This window comes from Helianthus annuus, chromosome 3 (assembly GCF_002127325.2).
Source record: "Helianthus annuus cultivar XRQ/B chromosome 3, HanXRQr2.0-SUNRISE, whole genome shotgun sequence".
NCBI classification, from domain to species: domain Eukaryota; kingdom Viridiplantae; phylum Streptophyta; class Magnoliopsida; order Asterales; family Asteraceae; genus Helianthus; species Helianthus annuus.
This window is the reverse complement of record NC_035435.2, coordinates 111,205,416-111,231,696: the sequence shown is the minus strand read 5'-3', so window position 1 is coordinate 111,231,696 and position 26,281 is coordinate 111,205,416. Positions and strand designations below refer to the sequence as shown.

The 26,281-nt window shown below is 35.7% G+C and overlaps 1 long non-coding RNA gene across 1 annotated transcript; it reads left to right on the top strand.

Moving 5' to 3' along the window:
• The first annotated feature begins 9,790 nt into the window (after nt 1-9,790).
• LOC110927938 lies at nt 9,791-11,201 on the top strand. Its single transcript, XR_002586018.1, has 2 exons — nt 9,791-10,657; nt 10,751-11,201. It is a non-coding gene; the product is annotated as an uncharacterized LOC110927938 (long non-coding RNA).
• Nucleotides 11,202-26,281: the final 15,080 nt, after the last annotated feature.

The window sequence follows — 26,281 nt, the reverse complement described above, 5'->3', positions numbered from 1 at the left end:
TTTCCACTTGTTAAGCCTCACCGGGACTCACATGCGCCCCACAGTATTATTATGTATGCACCCACAATAATATTGTGATTTGCATGCTCATCTCAGCTCCTCTCAACTCATGTCAAATGGTTCCTCAACTCGAGTAGCAAACAAAGAGTATCACGAAGCATAAGTCATGAAGGTTTAGGGAAATACCACCCTATCAGTCACATAACACGTGCAAATGTACCTGAATTCATACTGTTGTGCTAAACGTGCAATCACATGCAATATCATATGTAGGTGTTTACTAGTTATGTAGTACAATGAGTATAAGAGAGACGAACCTTGCAATCTGGAGCTGAGTGTCATAGTCGTATTCCCGTTTTCAGAACTGTTCGGTTATAGTCTGGTTTTACAAAAACATTTTCCCCTTTTTAAAACCAAGTTCACTATAACCAATGGCTCTGATACCAATTTGTAACACCCCCAAAATACCACTCGCGTAAACACCGCAAGGCGTGTGACGTACCAGGATCTTAGCCATCAATCACATTGAACTCATATGTATATGTAAATAAAACTTTCATTGATTAACAGTAAGTGTTAAAACGTTACAATAATTCACGTTTACAGCGGAAGCATAAATCATTCGTTAAGTGTTTATAAACCACATATATAAAAACCATTAATCTTGTGTTGCGATTCCATGTATCTCGACCCATGACCACTCCAGCCTCCCAGACAGCAAGTTCCAACGATATGCACCTAAAGGCCTGCAAGGCATGTAACAACAAATCAACAACAAAGTTGAGCTAGTTCACAGTTGGGTGTTCGTTTTAAGTTGTTTCATAATCATAGTTTTGTTTAGCTGGCTTACTTGCCATTGGGGTTACCCCATAGTTGAAAATATGATTAACCAGTTCCTTTTTTCCCAAACCATATCCATAATCAGTGGGGGCTTCCCATGTGAACCACTAGACCGTTACCATATCGACCACTGACGAACAATAGTTGTGCCCTACGTCAACGTCTATCATCATTGACAGTTTCCCATGATCCATTAGTACACGCCCGTTCGAACGACACGGTGTGAGGTTTGTCAAACCTAATAGCGCTATTAACTAATGACTCGCTCGCCATCGGCCTCGGTGATTAAGTCGATATAAAGTGAGGGACTTCATGATAGAGTTTTGTCTAGTAAGTTTAAGGTTGTTGTCCTACCCAAGGAGGATGAACGTACGTAGTTCTACCCAAGGAGAATACGCAGGATTTATAGTGGCATCCTACCCAAGGAGGATGGCCGCATATATCCTACCCAAGGAGGATATGTAGATTTCGTTTTAGTTTATTAACCCATTCCCAACCCTTGGGAATCCCATGCCTTGTAGAAAGTGTGAACTCACCTCGGTTTGCTCGGTTGGTTAAGTTACTTGTTTCCAACTAATCAGTCAAAGCCTAATGATATTCACGTAAACAGAAATCAGTGTACATACACATAGTTCGAGTATAAGTCATGAGCATATAGTGTATTCTATCGACAGTTTCCACGTAGCACTTAGCAGTTATTCCAAGCTCACATAAGTCCACAGCTCACACGTACGATACAAAGCAGTACTCAACAATTTAGATGCTAAGCACAACAACTAAGCCATGCCTTGTAACTCATAATTAATTAACACCAACATGTCCTAGTCATGGAATTATTAACACAGTTATCCATCAACCGACTCAACCTAGTTTACTGTGCTTGCTTACACCCTTGGCGAAACCCCTTGTTTCGCCGTGATCCCCATCCACGAATCCCCCAGGTTTCGTCGTGACATTCCTTGGACGAAACTCTCAGGTTTCGTCAACTTGCGAGTTTCGTCAACATGTAACAGTTACGTCGGGATATGAACAACTCTATACACAGAAACCCTAACAGTTTATGATTAATATCAATCAAATCCATATTACATCAACAGCAATCATCAATACTTCTCTTGAAATCATAGATCAATATATGATTCCTAATAGTCTACCCCCGTTTCATCTTAACCATCGATCATGCAGTTACAATATTCATTAATCACCCAGTATGAACACTAATTAACAAGCAGTCATAACGATTTAGATTATAACATGTATGCATCCAATGATAATTCAAATACAACAGGTGTCATACACTGTCAACATCAAACATAACTATTAACATATCAAGATCATCAACGTACAATAAGCTTATCACTACACTATCAAGTTACAGAATTTCGTATTCGATTACTTCATGTATGACCAAGTCGATGTTTTTAACATACGCTCTAATCATTTACAACCACACTCAAACTATGCACATAACAATCAAGAATCATGATCCGAGATAACAGGTTTACATACGATCATAGATTATAATGCAAAACCCTACATTCATAGAACTTTCATCAACATATATTCGGACATGTAACGATCTACAATGGAAATCACGTACCGATCAACAGTGATGGAAACTAGTCGGGATGTGATTGCCGCTAGACATGAGGGTCAGACTTTGCGGGATTGAAACTCCGGATACGATAGGTAGGTTGCCGTCAAGGGGAGAGATAGAATAGAGCACTAAGGTTTCACCATCATAAGGTTATGCGAATAAATAAAGAAACTGGCTAACATGGCCGACTCAAGACTGGGCCTTGCTTGGGCCCGAACCCAACTGGCGAAACCCCTCGGTTTCGTCGATAAGCTCATGACGAAACCTCTAGGTTTCGTTGAGTGAGAGATGGTGAATCTCCCAATGTTTCATCGAGACATTTTAAGGTGAAACACCTAAGTTTCATGAGTATGGTTTCGATTGCACACTACTCTAAGGCTTATAAAACCAAACATCCTAATCAACCCAAACATTCCCAATCACATTAATCATGTATAAACCAAATCACACAATGTATCGATCATATAATCAAACATGTACAATCACAAAGTAAACAAGTTATGCAACATAAATAGCGTGTCGGAGAAAGACCTTGAAAACTCGAGTTGTCACAACGTCTGAGAAGTAATAAAGAATAACCTAACAAAGACCTTGGGTGTACTTCTCAACCTACAAAAAAAACACTTTGTAAAGGCAACTCTATAGTCTATACAAGTAAATGGTAGGGTGCATGATGTATCTTGCAGCTACGAGACCTGGTCTCCACATCATCTGACTACATGAAAACCATCTTATTATTTTAATAACAATAGTATTTTTAATCATTTTCAACACACTAATATTTAAAAAAAAATACTACAACTTAGACTAAAAAGTATAGATGGGTCGTCCTAGCCCGACTTGTTTAGACCCGCACATTATCTGTACCCATTCCGACCCCTAGCCCAGCCCGTCCAACTGATAAAAGAATCTAAAGCAGACGATGACGATCATCATCATCATGAAATCATCATAATAATAATAGTATTTACCATATTAACATTAAGAGTATAGATATTAATATCTATATATATTTGAAAATTATAACATGATTGTAACACTAATAAAAGTAACTGATAAGATATCCAAGCTTCCTTTAAACCATGGGTTGCAGCAACTAATTTAAGCTATGCGCACGTCTCTGATAATGATACTCGTTTCTGAATTTTGTTGAGTTTTACAAGAAACCCAATTAAACCAAGGCACGCCTATAATAGAATATGGTCAAACCCATCTATGTAAGAAAACTAATGTATACGAGTCAACCAAATTGCAGTTCAAGAACAAGTAATGGCACGAAAATTACCTCGCAAATGCTTCTGCATCTCGGAATCAAAACTATAAAATTAACCAACAGTCAATCGGATAATATTTATAATATGCTATTACATCTCAATCAATAATCAAAATTGGATACCTTGTAACCCTGGTGCCGGAAAATGTCTTTGCCGACTTCGCCCATACCAACCACCATGAAATCTCCAATCTCTTAATAACCTTTTGCCAGTGCTCTGTACACCGGAAATGTGTCTGAGTTACCGGGCCTAAGAACATCATGTGCAACCATATGAGAATTACTTGTAGAAGGGTTGACATAAAACACGTATGTCAAAAATTGATTTAGTCCTTGCCTGAATCGTGGAGAAGGAAGGGTATTGTTCTTGTTCAAAAAACCCAATTGGGAAAATGATGTTGTCAACCTTCAACAATCAGGCAATCATAGAAGAATACATAAATCAAAACTGGCAATGTTACCAAACCCAGATCCAATGTAAATTAAAAAACAAGCAAAACAAAAAACACAATGATTTGTAGAACCTAATCAACTGAAAAAACTAAAATTGAAGGCTTACTCTTTTTCGGTCACCGGAAAATAGTCGGAGCTCCAATACCGACGTTGTCATCACCACTGGAGTACAAATCCATCAAACTGGACCCTTGAGTTCCTTAAAAACTTTACCGCCGAGTGCCACCATAACCGGATACCATCAAGTGGCTGGAACCCTAGAACGAGATTCTTCACTTTTTCTCGAATCTAACCCAAAGTGAGTGCAATACAAGTACCATTTAATCGACTTGAACTCCCATTCATCAGTTTCAATTGCATCTCTAACGGTTTGAGGCTTAGATGCTAAACGATTGGATTGCCGCATTCAATTTTTGGTGCGGTGAGGGGATATGGAATAAATGAGGGTAGGAATGGAATCGCCTTTCCGTCTTCAACTACGCGAAATGGTTTTGGCGTCTTAAAATGTGATGAAATTACAAATTTGTCCTAGGGAAATGCTTTATATAGGTTTATATAGATTATAGATATAGATTAGTTGAATCCTTTATTAGACGATAAATATAAATATATAAATATAGATAAATGTGTACTTGAAATATGGGATGTTGTAACTTGATAATTTGTTTTAAAACTTACAAGTTTTAAAATAAAAATAAACATATATTTACATTCACATATATACATATATATGTGTGTATGTATGTATGTATGTATGTATGTATGTATGTATGTATGTATGTATGTATGTATGTATGTATGTATGTATGTATGTATGTATGTATGTATGTATGTATGTATGTATGTATGTATGTATGTATGTATGTATGTATGTATGTATGTATGTATGTATGTATGTATGTATGTATGTATGTATGTATGTATGTATGTATGTATGTATGTATGTATGTATGTATGTATGTATGTATGTATGTATGTATGTATGTATGTATGTATGTATGTATGTATGTATGTATGTATGTATGTATGTATGTATGTATGTATGTATGTATGTATGTATGTATGTATGTATGTATGTATGTATGTATGTATGTATGTATGTATGTATGTATGTATGTATGTATGTATGTATGTATGTATGTATGTATGTATGTATGTATGTATGTATGTATGTATGTATGTATGTATGTATGTATGTATGTATGTATGTATGTATGTATTTATTTTGGGATAAACATACGTGTTGATGCACTTGTGTCTGTACTTTGTCTGTATTCGGTCTATATGTAAACGATGTCCTTGTCAGTCCTGTAAGTTGACCAAGTCAACCGTCCTCCTGGTTTGACTTGGCCCAACAGTTAGAAACATGATTGTGAAGTGTCTGAGTCGAAGGATGAGCAATCGAAGGATTATGTCTATCCTTCGATTGGCTCGAAAGATAAACCACGAAGGATACTGATGGACTTCGAAGGATATGCTATCCTTCGAAGTATATATGGATCCTTCGATGGCCATTGTGGTCGACAGATGGTCCTTCGGACAATCTGTCTAATCCTTCGACCAGACCTGCTGTGCTGGGTATATAAATACCCATGTAGTGTGTTGTTTTGTAAGAGACTTGAGAGGCTTGTTAGATAGATGCTCACATAGAGAGAGTTTGAGAGCATTCTATCAAAACACACACACACACACTAGAGAGTTTGCAAGTTAGATTTGTAAACATTGTGCTTGTAACCGGAACCTTCATTCGTATTAATACAGTGGTGTTAATCGGTGAATCCTCGTGTGTTTGTGTTTATACTTGTCTCATCCCGGTTTGCTTGCTAGCTTGGATTCCGCACTCGCTAGTGGGTTTGTATAACAAGGTTTAGGTTCGTCATCCTCCGGAAAGGGACCTACAAGTGGTATCAGAGCCATGGTGCCCGATTTAGTAAATCTAACCGTTTACTAAGTCACATGTGCTCTAGATCTGTGATTTTTGTGCGTTTTTGTTCAAGATGTAAAAATGGTGAAAATGAGAAAAACTCAGATCTGGACCCGAATATTTAGATCTGTGCTAAAACGAGTGTTGGGTTTTATGTTTTTCTCCTAAATACTCAAGTTTTCATCATCAAAAATTATCTACAAAGTGTTTCATCAAATCTGCAAATTTTACACAGTCCTGTGTTCTTGATGTTCTTGATACCTTCAAACTGCGAAAGATGAAAAAGATTCAGTGATGTTTTTCGAAAGTTCAAAGAAAATTCGAAAGGTCATTTTGATGTTTCGAAGGATCATTTTGTTTTTCGAAAGGTCATCTTTTGTTTTGAAAGATCAACTAATTCAAAAGCCCAACAACTTTGAAAGATCACCTTTCCCCCAAAATGTTTCGAAGGGTCATCTTTACCTTTTTGAAGGATCAGATTCAACTGATTTCGAAGGGTCACTTACAACCCCGAAAGATCAAGTAGTACTTCAAAGGATCATCTTAATCCCCAACAATTTCGAAGGATCAATTTTAAATAAAGCCCAAATAAAAGTCAAAGCCTACAAACAAGTCTTCGGCCCAAATGAAGAGTTTACGGCCCAGTTCGCAAATCTGTTACAATCTTTCATTAACTCAACATATGAGACAAGCTTGTGACATCACCATGACATCACAATGATGATGTCATGGTGAGGTGTAAACGGGAATGGGTTTGCGGCGCTCCGTGCTTCGCGTGTCGAACTCTGGGGCGCACGACGGAGGAATGTCGTGACGTCGGGTTTGAGCCGGACCTAACCGTGTCGAAACCGAGTCGAACCGAGCCAAGTCGCGTCCACACAAAGTGTATCAAAGTGAAAATCTAGCGCCTAAAGTTATATTTTGCTAGGTTTTTTTCTATTGGGCCCATTTGGTGTGAAATTTTGGGCAAATGTAAAAAAAAAAAAAAAAAAAAAAAAAAAAAAAAAAGGGATCCATTGGAACAAAGGTTTTTGATGCAGATAGGGGTCGGGTGTTCGTGAAAGTTATTTGAGTTGATTTTTAACATCAAATTCGTACGAATTTGTGAGCGCGCGGGATGATGCGGGATGATGAAAACAAGAGATGATGAAAACTTGATTTTTGAAAAATGTGGGGTAGTCACGGTTACCGATGCAAATGGCAAAAATGGTAACGCGACTATTATGGGCCAAAAACAACACGGTATGTTCACTTCCGCACGTCAAAATTTATGATTGTTACCGGTTATTCGGAAATGTTCGAAAGCATTTTGTTTATTGTCATATTCTCGCATTTGAAAACGAACGTATGAACCTGGAACGTCTATACCGGTCCTAACGAGTTCACAAAGTCTTTGGGGGGATACAAGTCGGATCCTACGGGGTACTAGGCGAAATTTCTTTATCAACTAGAATATGCAACGAAGAAATCTTTTTGTTTATTGTCATATTCTCGCATTTGGTAACGAATGAATGAACCTAGAATGTCAATACCGGTCCTAACGAGTTCACAAATTCTTTGGGGGGGATACAAATCAGATCCAACAGGGTACCAGGGGACGTTCTTATTCAACTAGAATATGCAAAGAAGAAAGTCGTTTTTGTGATTTTTCGGAACCGAGAACAGTCAATGAAGATTGATGACAGTTCCGCTCAGTGGAGGGAATTGGTGAACATTTGACGACAGTTTCTTTGAAGTGGAAAGAATCTGTTAAGGTTTAGAGATTTTACCAAAGAAATGGGGGGATAAAAATTTTCATATGTTGAATTTCTTCGGTAAATTTCTAAACGCAATCTCAGGTGGTAGAGTTTGTGATTTTCTGGTGATACATACGGTTCTGCGTGGAATGTTTTGCACAGACACATATTTGAGGATTTTAATTAATTCTCCAGCCAGCGTGAAGGGTTTTGCACGGAAACATACAGGTATCTAAAGTCGACAGTTGTTTCAAAGCGCTGTTTACTGAAGACCTGGGGAATCTTTATGGAAGTTGATAATTCAAGGCTGAAGACCTGCAGGATTTGGTTTTGGGTTTGATGTTTCTTTGGGATTTTACAGGGATCTGGGGGTAACTCAATTCATTGAGTTTGCAAACGATGTACTTGGTCAAGCTGACTTCCTGAGTACTGATGCTGAAGATTCGTAATGCATTACGTGGTCAACTTCACAAAGGCGAGACAATGAGATCTGGATGTAGTGAAACTAAGCGTGCCGTTTGGTTGAACTTGCAAGGGATACACTTGATCTAGCTGACTTTCCTGAGTGTTGATGCTGAAGATTAAAGTGCATTACTTGGTCGATTCCACAAAGACGGTTTACAGAAGACAGTTCACCAGAAATCTCTATCAATGTAGTATGCTTGAAGATCAAGACTTGATGCAGTTTTTAAAGAATGGAACCCTTATCAAATGCCGGTTGGCGTATTGGAAGATCAGCGGAAGATCGGTCAATTGAGCCTTTTGAGGAAATTGCACAACACCCAACACGGATATGCGTACTTTGAGGGGGAAATATTATACAAGGAGCATCAAGATACTACTTACCTGGATCATCGGTCAAGGGGGGATTTGTTAACGCACAGAAGATGAATACTTGACTGAAGATCGATTGCAGTTGCATCTTCAGCATTCGACAGCAACGGACAAGGGGGAATTTGTTGATGCAGATTTTGTGTCTGATGCTTGTCGAATAGATTAGTTTTACTTTACGCTGAATTTGTAATAGTTAGTGACACGGTCTATCGAACGTGTATAGACCCGCTCGTTTGAAGTGGTCAAACGAGAAGGTTATTCGGTTGACCGTGTGTGTTTGCTAGACAAATTATGGTTGTATAATGTTTGGTGTCAAAGGATAGGGCATCGAAGGATTGTGTATATCCTTCGATGAGCTCGAAAGATATCCATCGAAGGATGAAGATGGACCTCGAAGGATATGTCATCCTTCGAGGTATATGTGTATCTTTCGAAAGCTGAATGATCGACAGATGATCTATCGATCAGTCAGTTAGATCCTTCGACCATACAACCTGTGTTGGGTATAAATACCAACACCTTGTCATTTGCAACACAAGAGAGTGAGAGGAGGTTTGAGACCTCACCGGGAGAAATCACCACTTGATTTCTCCCTGGATGTATACTTCTTTGGTATTAGTTCGGTTATCATGTAATCGGGCCGACTTGTAATGTTTTACTACCGGATTAATACAAAGTTTGTTTGTTTATCATCTCTATCTTCTTCCATCTATGAACATAATCATGAAAATCACGGATTCGGTCCTGAAACCCGGACCTACAATACGTGTGATGTTCGGGTTCATATAAAATTTATGGATTCATGTTGAGTTCAACCAGCCAACCTGCGAAGATGGCCCATTTAGAAACCCAAGATTTTTAATTTTTTGCATCTTTGGTTATGACACTTCAAGTTAAGGCATATTTCATTTATAAATGTTGAACAAAATTCTACATAAATCTAGGTTTCTCAAAGAAAATAATGTTAAATGTATGTAGAACTTTCTTTAAAAAGTTACATAGAGTTTTTAGATACTATTTTGTAACCATTGGATCACTTATAAATTTTACCATCAATTTGAGATGTGAAGCGGTATAAAGAGAGGGGACCTCACTTGCCAAAAAAAGAAGGCTTATGAGTATAAATCATGTTAGTGGAATTCTCTCGTGCTATAGAGTGGGCTTTCGACCTATATCACTTCCGTTTGGTATGCTAAGGTATTGGCACTCAGTATAGCAACCAAAAATGATATGCCAAGAGAACATCCACACATGTTTTAGATCTAATCAACAACCATAAATGAATGTCGATACTGGTACCGATGTTGTTCGGTTTTCAACCGCTATCGGTTCGGCACTACGATATTAAAAAAGTACTTGATTGCGAATACAACTTTATTTTTAACAAATTTTATAATGACACGTAGAAACAACCATAAAAACAAACGAATACGGTACCAACACCAATGTTGTGTGGACGGTATCGATTCGGTTCTTCGCAAGAAAGAAAAATATCAACTATACTTTGGCTCATTTAAATCAAACGTTAATCTAATTGTAGATAGAAATAAACATATCGCAATGATACTTTCGGAATCATATAATATGTTATATTACTAAGGAATTGACCAGCTTCAGAAACAGTATCCAACGAGGGCTTCTCTTTGCAATCGCTGGAGAACTATTTTAGGGTCAATAAAGACTGTTGGAGAACTATTTTAGGGTCAATAAAGAGTGGGAAAGACTAAAAGAAATCGTACTAGAAACTGGAATTAAAACTTCCTTTTATAGTGTCAATGCTCGGAGGGACCGTCACTTATCATTGACAGAATGTTGGAACGTAAGAAAATAATACTCCTAACAAAGAATGCGTTTATGTGTTTATGAACTTTATGTCATTAGTTAACAACATAGCACATTTCCTTACTATAAATCAACTTGTGGATATAGCTTTAGCTATCTCTCTTTGTTTTGATGAGGCTTGCTCAGTTTTTCGTCTTTGATAAGAATACGAGAAAACAGTAAGTGATTTCTCAAATATTTTACTCTATTATTATTTCTAATGTAATAATGTAAATACTAGATTTGATATAATATTTCTTCTATTGTGATAGGAAATGAAGTTCAGCCAACCTTTCTCCTCGTTCATTACCAAATTTGTGCTAAAGCCTTTTAGACCAAATTATTATAACATTAAAGTCGATGAAATAATTCAAAATGACCAGATAGGGATAAATGTAGAATCATTAACTCCGACATCCTTATGTGCCCTTACAAATCTTAATCAAGATCAAGCAACTACTAGAGTTCCACGCAATGATGACAATATTAGTAGATTTATTCCTGAATTTCTTGAACATTGCCAAAATACTTTGTTGTGTTGCAACAAGTATGATGACCGCCTTGAGATTATTTTTCTTCGAGACGAGTCGAAGACTACCACCAATGATTTTGACACCTTCGACATTGGCTATGGCAAGTTTTGCCATAAGCAAGTAGTTTTTTTTTTACTAAATCAGAAAATGAGAAAATGGATTTGCAAAGCAAGGCAGTTTTTTACAAATTTCTTTGATTTTGTTCTACCTTGTTTTTCTGCCTATTTTTCGTAGTATTCTACTTTTATGGTATCGAGGCTGCCGCCTGGGTGGCACCACCTTAGCTAAAGTCGTGGTGGCAGGTTTACCAACGGTGACAATTAGGTCTTGGGTTAATGGTTAATTAAAAAAGTCTGATTTAAAAATGTTGGAAATCAAGCCTTCTTCAACTTAATCAAACAATGGATTTAACAAGAGTTATCAAGCCTTCTTCAATTTAATCAAACAATGGATTTAACAAAAAAAAAAAAAAAAAAAAACTCTTTAATTAAAATTGAAGGTATATAAACCCAGAATTATAAGAATATGTGTTGTGGGTTAACACATTTTTTGTTAACTAAGAAAAAGTGTCACCACATCAGCGCCAACTCAACACAGTTCCATTAACTAAATTTTTCATTAACTAGGTGTTGTAGGTTAACTTAACTGTAAACATTTATCAATCATTCTTCGGTTATTTTTTATTTAATTAAAGATTAATACTAAAATACATTAAAAATGTAGAAACTACAATACTATGAACCAAACAAATTATTCATCGTCCTTGTCTTCCTCGTCACTCGAACGATTAACCCATAAATGATTAGTCAAATCCGCATGTAGAGCATCATGTGTTTCGCGGCGGCTAATTTCATAAGGATAGCTACTCTTTGTTCCGGGTACTCCAGTAGCTCCTTGTTGTCTGGATCGTAATCTTGACAAATTGCCGTACTTGAATCCTTTAAAATCATGTCATGTAGAATAATGAAAGCATACAAATCATTCTTTAACTTTTCTTTCTCCCAAATTCTAGCAAGTAGGGCAATTATTTTCCATTTTTTCTTCAAAACCCCGAACCTATGTTCAATATCTTTTCTTGCAGATTCTTGTTTTTTCGTGAAATCTATTCATTTGTTGTCTAGTTGACTTGAGTATCCATTTTGAGATGTGGTGTAGGAATGTGAAGTTTATGAGTGATTTCTATGAAATATGATATGTAGAATGGGGTATATTTAATTATTTATAGATTGCGTAAAAAATTATTTATTTTTTAAATTAAAACCCAACATGTAACGCCATGTTTCTTCGTACTTTACATAATTAGAAAACGTGTCTTGTATTTCTATTTTTGGAAGCTTGTTCCTTTTATATTTCGTATTTCGTTTCAAACCAATATAAATCCGATACTTCGATCGTAATGAAATTCTATTTTTTATACATGCTTATACGTGTTGCAATGCTCGGGTTATACTTACCAATCTCGAATGCATACGCGCAACCGATACTCGACATACTGGTACTCATAAATTATACATGCTTGTTACCTATCAAACACGTGGTTAATTCTAATAATAATAATAATAATAATAATAATAATAATAATAATAATAATAATAATAATAATAATAAAATCTTAAACATCAACGTATAGTTGATGTTGTTATGCATCTCACATTGCAAAAAATAAATAAATAAATAATATTAAGGTTGCTTAGAACCTTCTGTTCGTAAGCCTCATGGCTATTTTAGTTGTCTTTTCTTTAATTAATACTTTCAACCAATTGGTATTTAGTGTCATATTTGATTTAGTTGCTAGCATATGATAAATTAAGATGCCATATAATATATTAAATAGCTAGCTTACATATTAACTTGTTAAAAAAAATAATATAAAAGAAAACATAAAGAGCTACATGTTCGATCAATGTAGGGCTCATTAAATGCTCTTTTTGATATGTTTCAACTTCCATTTTTTTATAATCCTAAATACAAGTTGTGCTCCACTGACACTCAAATATATATATATATATATATATATATATATATATATATATATATATATAGGGAGCCGCTAGAATGAAAACCATCTCGAGTTGTAAGAACCGCGAGAACTACACCCCACGGAGCGCCGTTCGCCATGATTTTTTTTTTACAAGTAGATGTGTATATTATAAACACAGCCGTAAAAAATCATGGCGAACGGCGCTCCGTGGGGTGTAGTTTTTTACACCACAAGTTTGGTGAAAAAAAAAGAAAAAAGAAAAAAAATTAAAAAACACCAAACTTGTGGTGTAAAAAACTACACCCCACGGAGCGCCGTTCGCCATGATTTTTTACGGCTGTGTTTATAATACACACATCTACTTGTAAAAAAAAATCATGGCGAACAGCGCTCCGTGGGGTGTAGTTCTCGCGGTTCTTACAACTCGAGGTGGTTTTCATTCTAGCAGCCCCCTATATATATATATATATATATATAGGGTGGGGTTCGGCTACAAAGTCCATTTTTCCTATAAAGTGTACAAAGTCATAAAACACCACAATTTCAGCCAATAAACGCACTTAAAACCCAAAAATAACATAGTGAAGATCACTAAATCACAATACCTAAACCCTAACATTCCATAAAAACTTCAAACACACCATCGTAGAACTATGAATATAAAACACAACATCATAATCAACATAAAACACACTAATGTTAGTCATTCACTAATTAAAGCCTTATCATCCAAAACACAACACAAAACCCACAAATATGGCGTTTTAGTAATCTTCACTTTGTTATTTGTGGGTTTCGAGTGTGTTTTATGGTTGACAATATGGTGTTTTATGACTTTTTACACTTTGTAGGAAAAATGGACTTTGTAGCCAACTCTCACTATATATATATATATATATATATATATATATATATATATCTAATAAAGCAAACCATTGGGGGACACATGTCACCCAATGGTGCAAGCCACCTAAGCATCCACCTAAGTAATGATGTGGCAAAACTCTAATGATAGGACATGTGGCATTGCTCATATGCAAGGATTGTAGAAGGCTTCTTTCATACGTTTCTTTCTCATTCTCTCTCATCTCTCATCATTCATCACATATACGTTTTCTATACTCTCTCTCTCTCTCTCTCATTATCTCAAATTGTTCAAATCATTACTCCGAAACCCTAATCGGTGATTCTGGTTCCTACGCTCTCAATCGATCCTGTGCACCGAGGTTTATTCAATCTTCAAATATTCAACAGTGATCATCATCGACGGTAATGATTCCGATAACTTCTTCATCATCTTATTGATCGATTCTGTTTGAATGGTTTGTTGTACTTTGATTTGTTATCTTATTGATCATTCAATTTCTTATGATTCTTCTATCATTCATCCATAACTCATTTGGTTACATCTAATCTGAATGTTAATCGAGTATTTTTGTGCTTGAAGCATTGTTTTGGGTTTTATCTCATCTTTTGTGACAAACAATCTAATTCGATGGCTCGGTTTTGTTTGATTAGGTCTGATTCGGTTTCATCTTTGTCACATTATGATTCGGCATTTTTTTAATCAAGGTAGCCACACTATCTAAACTAGATCAAGGTGTAATTCTAGTTTATTTACTTATGAAAGATTTGGTGTCTTTTCAACCATATTAAAAAGAAATTGAAAGATGGATATGTTGACTTAAACATACAAGAAAAAAAACTAACCTTACCGGTCCTATTATTATTAGATTGAAAATTTTAACATAAAGTTAGACATGCAAATACAAAAGATTGGCCGAACGTTTTAGTGAGGCAACCATCGAATTACTTACGTGTAGTAGTTTGAGTCTCGATGATAATTTTAGTGCATCTAATGTTCAAAACATTCTAACGTTAACTAAGTTGTATCCGTTTAATTTTCGTAGGGTACAACTTTAATTATTTATCATGTTTTTTTTAATTTCGAATAACATAGTATTTTTATTGTGTGTTTTTAGTGAGTAACGATCATATAGTTTTATTTGATATTGTACTTTTATTATGTTTCTCGCCCCGCCCCGACCCGAACGACGTCTGACCCGGAAATTCTAACGTTTGGTTGTGAAAAATTGTAACACATAAAAAGGGACCCCAGTGGAAAAAATTCCTGAGTCCGCCACTGAGTGTGATGATCCTTGCTCCCCTCTTGATGCTCTTGTGTCACTTGTTAAAATTTTAGATGAAGAATATGATGAGGGAGGCTACGGTTTTGGTTAGAGAAAATAAGAGAGACAGAGAGAGTAAATAATAAGGGCATACAGTGCACCATGCGGGGAGTGGGGCGGTGACCCAAGTCCCCGAGCGGGAACACCGCCGCCATCACCGCGGGGAGGGGATCGGGGAGGGTTCACCACACAAAAAAAGAGAGGAGAGAGAGAAATGATGATGAGATGGAAGGTGCGGATTGGATGAAAAGTATTTATGTAACTAATAAAAAAAATAAAAAACAAGTCCCGCAAGAGAGGAGTGCCGCCATCAAACTGAGGGTGTGAGGGGAGTTAAGAGGGGAGTTAACGTGGCGCTTGCTGATTGGCCGTGCGTAAGAGAGGGGACTTCCTAAGAGAGGAGTGCCCCTCTCACCCTAAAGAAATGGGTATTATTGGGTTTTCTAAATTGCATAGAATAGATCGATTGATTGAAAGAATAAAGTGTTGCCCTTTTAAAAGAGATTGAAATTGTTTTTTTTTCATATAATAGAATAAAGCGACAACAATAGAATAAAGGTCGCAGACCGGCGGATTGGAACTGATGGGGTGGTGATAGAACTTCAGCGAACATTGCGAGCGCGGATGTATGAAGTTAGAACTCCAGAACGAAGGGAATAGAAGAAACCGGTTACACACTACGATCTTTCGGTGGAACTATCTCTAGTTCATTATCGATTACATGGCGAACTAATGGGTTTCGGCAATGATATGAGGTGTTTTGTTGGTGCACTACATCTGTTGATTTTGTCTTAGATCAAGTCTTATATTGCATTGTATAGATTAGGGCTCAATATACGAGAAAATAGGAGAATGTATGTGTTTTAAGAAGAGATTTCGCTTGTAGAGACATATGCTAGAGGTTCCGCTTGAATGTCAAGTGAGAGGTTTCGCTTATGTGAACATGTCACTTGAAGCGAAACCTGTTCACTATAAATACTCTATAAGCGAAATCATTTGTAACTTTGTCCAATTCCATACCGAGGTGCTGCCGGTGTGACGTTTGAGCTGTAAACATAGTTAAATCAATAAAACAGTTGATTATAGTGAAGAACAAGCTATTTCTACCTACGTTTCTTGTTATTCCGCACCTGAAACATAGGAGAACGCCTCTGAACGACTCTTTCGGGTCAAGTCACGATCCTACAAGTGGTATCAGAGCTTGGGAGGAGGTTTTCTACAGAGATTAGCTGGGTTTCATCATCATTTCTTACTTCTACACCTTCTTTTATCATTTCAGAAAGTTGTAACGGTCAGAGTTAGGTCAAAATTGCACAGAAAGTGTGTTATTGGACATTGATAAATCCTGGAAAGTTTCATGCCAAAATTCGGAATAAAAATGGGTCAAAATTTCTTCGAACTAGGTTCCGCTTGTTTGAACATCTGATTGTTTCGCTTGAAAGGTCTTGCTTCAACTGACAATTTGGGTTTTCGCTTATGAAGTTCCGCTTCAAACTACATAAGGTTTCTCTTGTGTGTCACAAAAATCAAAGGTTTCGCTTCAAATTACGTGGTAGTTCCGCTTGTGTGTCACAATTAGTGAGGTTTCGCTTCTGAGTACACTAGGGTTCCGCTTCAAGGGACATATCAGAGTTTCCGCTTCAACAGTTTCGCTTCAAGTGCAGTTCACTGGTTTCGCTTCTGTGAACATAACAGTTTCGCTTATTCGGTCATCTTGAGATCCGCTTATCTGTACATCCGCTTTAAGGGTTTCGCTTATTTATCACTGTTTTTTGAAAAACGTGCAAAGTCTTCATGGATTCAGAGTTTTACAACGCGTTCGCTACTCCGTCTACTCCAGCTGCGATTGCTCAGGCCATGAACTTAGAGAACGAAACGGGAACCACCCAAAATCCCCCGAAATTGATGAGTATTGAAGAATATTACGGGTGGAAAGATAGATTCGAGAACTGGGTTCAGGCGAATCATCTTAGGTCGTGGGAATGTATTCTGAAGAAATACATGTTGCCTCGAATAGAATTGCGGGTTATCAAAGAGTTATCAGGATTCACAGATCAGGAACGGGTGATGTACAAAGCCGAGAAGATGATGATCAGTTTATTGTAGCAAGCGATCAAAGAAGATATATTCATTCTGCTACAACACGACAAAACTGCAAAATCGATATGGGATGCTCTTAAAGTCAAGTTTGAAGGTAGCGAGAATATGATTAAAAGCAAGAAGGTGTTGCTTAAGAAAGAGTTTGATCTGTTCAGCAGCTTACCGGGAGAGGATACAAAGAAGCTGATTGAGAGATATTGTCACTTAGTGCGATCATTGTCGATGTTGGGTGTTGAAAAAGATCATGAAGAGTGGGTAGACAAGCTAGCTGATGCGTTACCACAGAAAGAATGGGGAACATACTTGATGATTCTGAAAAACACAGGTGTTTATGATGGATTGACTATTTCTCAGTTCATTGAAAAGATCGAGAGTCAGGATTTGGAACAGCAAAAGATTGCAAGGATGAATAGTCCGAGTGGTCAACAAGATGTGAAGATGTATTATAAAGGTAGTATTCCAGTTCCAGAATCTGAGAGAAGTCCGAAAATCCAAACTATGTTCAGTGCTGGGGATTCATCAGAAAAAGCTGATCAGGGTTCGGGCAACAGCAGCAGCGGATTTTCATCATTTCCGAGTGTCAATCCTAAAGAGACAAATACAAGCTTTCAGTCTCAGGGTACAAAGACAGGAAATGGATATGTGATTTAGTGCAACATAGCTCTAAATCTTCCAGAAGGTCAAAGTTTTTCTGAGGATACTGCTAAAGATCACATGGCTCTACTTGGTTCTGTATTGTTATCCTATGAGGGTCTTGTTGCTCGTCGGATCGGAAATCCTATGCTTACAAAAGAGGATTACGATCAGATAGACGCCGAAGAAATGGAACTCATGGATATCAAATGGTGTCTTGCAAGTGTTCTTAGACGTGCTGAGAAGTTCAAAACAATCACCGGGAGAAATGACTTTCTTGATGCTCATGTATCTACTTTAGGTTTTGATAAATCTAAAGTTACTTGTTTTCGATGCAGGGAGAAAGGCCATTTCAAATGGGAGTGCAAGGGTAGAGAAGCTAGCGGTGCTCAGAATCCGTTCGGAAAAGACGATTAATACCGAAAAGCCATTTATCAGCAGGTTGGTCAATCACAAGACTCACAGACGGCTCATGGTAGGAAGATTGAAGATTCTAAGAGAGCATGTTTAGTGGACTTCAACTGGAGCAACTACATATCTCCTGATAGCAAAGCCTGTATAGTTGATCAAGATGATGAGAGACAACCTAAAGGCTTCAGCTGGGATATATTTGTTGATGAGAAAGGAGAGTTCAAAGCTTTCATCGCCAAGATTGTCAGAGAGCCAGACATGTTTGCTACTTGGATGAAGTCTATTGGTGTGACTGTGACGAGTGAAGATGAAAAATCTGTTACTTCTGATGAAAATTCAGAAAATTCTGATGAAAAGTCACAAAGTTCAGATGAGGATGAACAAAATGTTGTTGATTTAGAAAAAGAAGTTGTATTTGATCAAACACCATCTGATTCTAGTGTATCAGATGTTGTTTCTGAAAAGTCTGTACAGTTTGATCAGTCACCAGTTGATAGTCTCAGTGATGATGAGGAAGAGAAGCATATAAATGTTGCAAAATCTCATCTTTCTCCTGAAAGTTTTCATTTCTATTTTGCAGATCGCATGGAAAAGTTGAAGGCAAAAAGAGCTGCAAAAGAATACATGGAAATGATGACTGAAAGTGATGCTGAGGAGAATGATAAGACTGAGCTGGTGAGTGAAGAAAAGATGTCTGAAGCTGAGAAGGTGAAAGAAGAAGAAAAGGTGATTGAAGTTGTGAAAACAATCGAGGTTGAGAAGATTGTTGAAGTTGTAAAGCCTTGTGAGAAGTGTTTGGAAGCTTGCAAGGAGTGTGCAGCAAAAGATGACATAATTGCTGAGTATGAGAAGAAGAAGGAGCAGTTACTGTTTAACCTTAACTATGTGAAAGAATCGTATGATGTCTTGAACAAAACAGTAACTGGTCTCCAAAAGACAAACTCAGAGAGAGAACAAGCACTGACGATGATGAATGCAGTCATGATGTCAAAGCAGAAAGCCATCAACTTCTACATCGAAGAGGGTGCTAAATGGAAGCAAGAGTTGGAAACAGAAAAGATTGAGAATGAGAGGATTAGACGATTACTGCAAAGCTATTCTAGTTCTGATTATCTCATTGATCGTATTTACCCAACTGTTGCAGGTATGGAAGCTTTTCAAGACGAGAAGCCGAAGGAAAAGAAAGATTGTGGTAAGAAACCGACTGTTAGCTATAACAAGTGTCCTCCTCCAATTTGGGAAGGATACTCTGTCACGACCCCCGACCCACCCTGGACGGAATCGGGAGTCGCGAGCAGCCAAGCGGTACCGGTGGTTATTTTTGAAAAACATTGGAGCGGAATTTTCATCAGGACCGTGAGTTAGGAAAAAAAATATCAGAGTTTAGAAACACCGAATTTTATTTAAATAGATGGAATAAATTCCATTTTTTACAAAGATAGCTTTTAATAAAAACAATATTTCTTAATTTGATTTAATTAATAAAATAAGCCACTTCTTGAAGTCTTTCAGTGCCGGATCCAATTCTTACTCCAATCTACTGTAATTACCTGAAACGCGTTTTAAAAAGGTTTTGTCAGCGGGAAATACTGAGTTAAATTCATTCAGGTTTTATAAAAACAGATTTGTTATAATTCACAATATTAAGAGAGATTACAATGTTTCTGATATCAAACCAACTACCCACAGTATTTGTCACTCGACTCATTTCGGTAACTGTGGTCATATCCCCCATTGGCTGCCCCAATGGTGACGAATATCACTAATTAGGTTCGCCCACCTAAAGTGATAACAACAGTAGTAATGTGCACAATACCCCACATACCGGCTGTAATTTGGTGATTACATAAACTTAATCACTTTAATTATAACTCTGAAAATATTTAAGATTTCATAAAACATTTTGAATAAAAGAGAATGACTCACATTATAAGCATGCAGTATTGAATTAACAAGCTTCCTGATTCAATTTCTGAGAATTAGCATCTACTTTGATTGTAAGTGTTTGGGTAGAGTTTAGTCTACTAATAAGCCTGATAACCTAATTTAAACTATAATGCATACGAAAACTAGGTAATTAACTAATACAGCATTTACGATAAACTCACGAGATTAAAACCCTCACAACGAATGACAAAGTGTAATCACTTAAACATCCATCGGATTCACAACGAATGACAGAGTCTACCCCGAGTTTGGGCGGCACTCAAACATCCTGTCGGAATCACGACTAACGACAAAGGATAACACTTAAACATCCTGTCGGATAGTTTCAGTCAATCGGATATTGAATCGTAGCAGCGATCGAGTTAATACCCGGTATCGTAGCAGTACCCCGATATCTTAAATTTGAATTTTGAGTGGTGAGAATTCACTTTTGTGAATTGTTTTTGACACAGACGAATAGCTTGTGAACCAAGCTATTTATAGCCGAAAATTGACCCCCTCGCGTGACGCGAGGGGTCCCATAGGGGCGTCGCGTGAGGCGGCGGCCTACATTCCGTCATAGGCTTGCTACGTGCATTGATGGTTAGCTGATTCGATGAAATGATAATTTCAAATTTTGACAGCAAATTATTATGGATAATCTTTGAGTAGGGAATACCCCCCCTGAGTTTTAGGGGCCCTGATCCTGATTCTGATTGTTCTGAAAATTTTAGGAGTGGTGCAGGATTACTTGGGTGTCTCAATTAGGGTTTCCTATTGGGTAAATAAAATAATAGATATGAATTTTGATTGAGAGTTGTTTACAAAATAGAATAATATATAATAAATAATAGTTTTGGGGTAAATCACAAAAAGAGAATAAAATGGTGAGAAAAGAAAATGAACCCACTTTGTAACTTTAGGGTTCAACTAGAAAGTCTCCTGGTAGAATTTTGGGTATAACTTCTGAGCTATTAAAACAATATATACTGCACTCGTGTTAAGTATAATACCCCTAATTCAACCTTGTCCCGATGTCCCGAGATAGAATCCCAACAACTTAGTCGGGCAGAGCCCTGACATATGTTATGAGGCTCAGATCAATCGGAAAGGGTAGCGGTGATCGGGAGTTACAATACTTAAAACGGAACATGGCTTTATTATTTTTATTAAATAATAAATAGAGTAAATTACGTTTTTGGCCCCTGTGGTTATATCACTTTTACTATATTAGCCCAAAATAAGAATTTTTAACATATCTGCCCCCATGGTTTCTATAACTAACCATTTTGACCCCTAAGTCTAGAGATCATGGGGGCCAAAATGGTTAGTTATAGAGACCATGGGGGCTAAAATGGTTAGACTTAGGGGCCAAAATGGTTAGTTATAGAGATCATGAGGGCAGATATGTTAAAAATTCTTATTTTGAGCTAATATAATAAAAATGATATAACCACAGGGGCCAAAAACGTAATTTACTCTAATAAATATCTAGAGAGATAAAAGAAGTTAGGCCAATTTGTTTTGAGAGAGATATGAAGGCTGGCTAGATTCAATAGACAAATGGTGATTTCTCTATTTATAGATGTCCAAGATGGGACACGTATCATTTTTATTAATATTTGCCATGCCACACGTATATCATGTATAGTTTTAAAATAAAATATTATTTTGATTTTATCTTACACGTAAGTGATTCAATTTAATTAGGATAAATTACACTTTTCGTCCTTTATGTTTATAGCGGGTTGCAATGGATAGCCTTTAACTTCAATAATTACAGTCACAGTCCTTTATTTGGAAAACGCATTACACCTTTCGTCCTTTAGCACTAACCAAGTTAAAATTTCTAGTTATGTTTATCCACTTAAGGGTATTCTAGTCATTTCATATTTTTATTTAAAATATTCATTAATAAATAAACATCAATCTTCCCTAATTCCCCAACCCTAAAATCTCTCTTCTTCATCCCTCTCCAACCAACTATGGGCATGTTTGGATGGGCTTCTCAAAATGACTTATTAGCTTATTAGCTTATTGATAAGTCAATAAGCTATTTTTATGTTTGGATAATGGATAAGTCCTTTTTGAAATAGCTTAAAGCAAAGAAGGAAATTGAAGGTTTTGAAAAGCCAAGAATTCCTGACTTTTGGATCCAAAAGTGACTTTTCAAAAATGAAATTACCAATATAACCCTTCTTTACCCCCTTATATCTAAAAGAATGCCCATTTTAGTCATTTTACATCAATAAGCTAATCCAAACACTTTTTTTTAAAACTCCTTTTCAAAAAGTCCTTTTCCCAAAAGTCCTTTTCCTAAAAGTCCTTTTTACCTCTAATAAGCTTAGCCAAACATGCCCTATATAATTGAATACTTTCAGTCATATTGGGAGGATATCGTCCTCTCCGGCCATCAGGAAGACAGGGACCTGTTATTACACATTAAAATTAAAAATGAACAAATATTGTCGGTGCATATATAGTTGATCTAATAAACAATCATTGAACTATATAAATATCGATCATTACAGAGAATAGAGGGGGTTGAAACCTCCAGCTGTCATCACATGGGGGTAAGTGCATTTTGTCGTGATCACTGTGAAAATTACCGGATCAAGCAATCGCTAGCCGGATCTGAATCCGGCGTGAGATTATTTCATTTGTGGGGCGGAAATCAAGCAATCGCTAGCCGGATCTCAATCGTTTCAGGGTGAAACCGGATCTAAATCCATTGGCCGGTCTGAATCCAGCAAGGTGAAACTGGATCTGAATCGCTTCAAGGCCGCAACCTCGCAGGTGGATTTTAAGCCGGATCTGAGTCGTTTGTGTCAGAGTATTGACGGAACCAAAAATTGGGTTGGGGATTGTTCACCGGAGTTGATGACGGACGAAGATAGGCGTGATTTTTTTTTTCTTCAACTTCAAAATGAAGTATATGAGGAACTCCAATTGATGATGACAAGGTTTGAGTATTAAGAACCAGAAAGTGTTGAGAGAGGAGATAGAGATGAGAGTATATATTATTTTCTTGTTTTTTCATTTATTTATAAAGATATTTATCAAATAAATAAGTATATTTACAAAACTACCCTTTTGTGATTAAAATTAACTGAAAAATTTAACCTGGTTAGTTCTAAAGGACGTAGAGTGTTATGATTTTTACAAATAAAGGACTGTGACTGTAATTATTGAAGTTAAAGGTCATTCATTGCAACTCGCTACAAACATAAAGGACGAAAAATGTAATTTATCCATTTAATTATTTTACTATTTATTTTAAATTTCAAGTGTATACGTACACTTTCTTTATCAAATGTTTAGTTTTTTTAGTTTTTTTATACATTTTCATATTATTTTATTATAAACGTATACTTTTACTATTTATATATATTTTAATTTAATTAATTTAACTGCTTTACTTATTTGGCGCTTATAATTTCTAAAGTAGGGCGTTCTAGAAAATAATAAATATGTTATTAGAACGAGAATGTTTTTGTCCACATTTGGGTCTAAGTTTCTTTAAAAATAGAGTAGGGTCAAAATACAATGTATTTTTATAATTTAATTATTATACGGTTCCTAGACCCGTCTAATTACTTCATATTTCTAATCTTCAACTTACCCGTAATATACCTTGTCTAATAATATAAGTTTATATAGACTTTTATTTTATTAATAAGGTCACCCATATACAGGCCAATTTGATTAGAATAATATTTCAACCAACTATATAAAATATTGTTTAAAACTATTTGGGTTGAATATTTATAGTAAAAATAAACTAGTTACTAGTGGTTAATAAATTTAACTAAACCTATAATTCTTATATAAAAATAGGGATGTTACATTCTCCCCACCTTGTTTTAAATCTCGTCCTCGAGATTTGGGTTACGATATTTCTTTTAGACTTATGTCACGTTTTAGTCAATAAAAACAATATTAAGGTAAATGACATAGAATTAAAATATCAAATTTTGTAAATACGAGTTGTACCATAAGTAGGATTCAATGGTTCAACTGAATTAGTTCAAGAAATCGATGACAACCGAATGAGATGAAAATGATATAATTTCCAAAGTGACTAGGTTCAAGCCAAAAGATATATGATCAATAGATACTTAAAATGAATGTGAAGGATTTTTTTTTATCAAAAAAATTCTTTGTTAAAAGAAAGCTTAATTTGATTGGCAACTGAGGAAGACTTAGAATTGACAGGTTCCAAATGAAATAAAAGTATGAAAAATGATTTGTCAAATATTGAATTTATGATATGAGAAAATTAATGTGTTGAGATGAGTGAATTGCAAAGATACACCAAAGGACAATAGAGTTAATGTATCATTGTTTAGAGTTCCAAGTTGTTTTAATTGTGAAATAATGTGATAGTATACTGTTAGTGACCATATTTTTCATACTATGTCCTAGAGATTGAAATATAATAAGAATAAGTTATTTTGGTATGACCAACCATTATACTATTTTTGTAAAGCAAATGTAATACATATTATTTGTTACGCATTTTTACTATATGTAAATGGTCACCACTTTGAAATAAATATTATTTTAGTATTACTATACTATGTAAAATAACTTATATTTACTATATATTACAAAACACCGTAATGAAGTTATTACAAAATATTTTAGTATTATTATTTTGTAAAAGAAATCACTATTATTTATAATGTTAAATGAAAGTTTGTAAATAAAGGTGTAAAAATATTTATTGTACAAAAATATTTGTAAAATATTTTGTAAATATATAACACTTAATGGGTTGATTCTATATGATTACTTATTTTTATTTTGAAACCATATAACGTTGTGAATGTATTTACAAATGTTGTAAATAAGTAAAAACAGAGACTATTCTTATATATTACAATGTTTTTCTAACCCAACGTAGTTGATGACTACCATATTATTCTTATATGGTCATTTTATTGCCAGAGCGTTATGGTACATAGTTACCACAAAACATGTGATAGACAATTATTTATATAATTTTATTCGTCAATTTAATTCTTGTATTGTTTTATGAAAATATGTCTTCTCCTTACAGTACAAAGTAAAATATTTTTATATATAATTAAATTTTACTAAATAGATATGATGACTTTAATTTATATACGTTAACTAGTTATTATCATGGTTGGATATTGGTTAGTGCTGTCTTGTTTAAGCATGGTTGATCAGTCCATGCCTAAATAAGGCTAGGCTATCTAATATTTGTCCCTGACAATAACCCTAGTATTTTAAAACAATACTAACACTATTACTATTAATATATTATTACTAATAATAAAACTAATATTAATTACCAATAATAAATAACTAAACATAAATTTAAATGAGATTAGTGCCATCTTTAAATTTGTGAAAACGTCACCACAAGGTGATCCCGATCAAAGAAATAATTTGGTGAAGTCGAAGGCCAAGGAAGCACGTTATAGTTCAAGAGAATCGAAGTGCTTATTGGGATTATGATGGCCTAAAAATATCATATGGGACTTTGAATTGAATACGTATTGCGAGCAAGTTAACTTGGTTTGAATAAAACGAGTTTTTAGTAAGGAAGTTTGGACATGATCACAACAGAAATCATGTATACCCTTCAAAGAAAATCGAGTTTTTCAAGAAATTCATTGATTCGATATTAAAGAGTCATCGCTTTGTAAAAACACGGTTTACAATGCAAAAATCAAGTATAGCGGAACGTTATGTGAGTTTTAATAAAACAACAAATTAGAATGAAGTCCTCCTATGGTCTTCATAACTTAAATGAACCACATGCGCAACAAACAGTGCATGTGTAACGTGTGGATTTACCAAGAAAAGAAATGGATCAATATTTGCTACTATGAAAGAAATCCTCATGGTATGATGACCATTTAGGGAAGTGGAAACGCGAAAGTCAACTTTTTATAGGCAAAAGTCAGAATTGCAACTAAAGGAATATAAGAACTTTATCTGGAACTTCGTGTGATAACTGTTTACTAAATGACATTACCGAGGAATGTCAAATAAAAT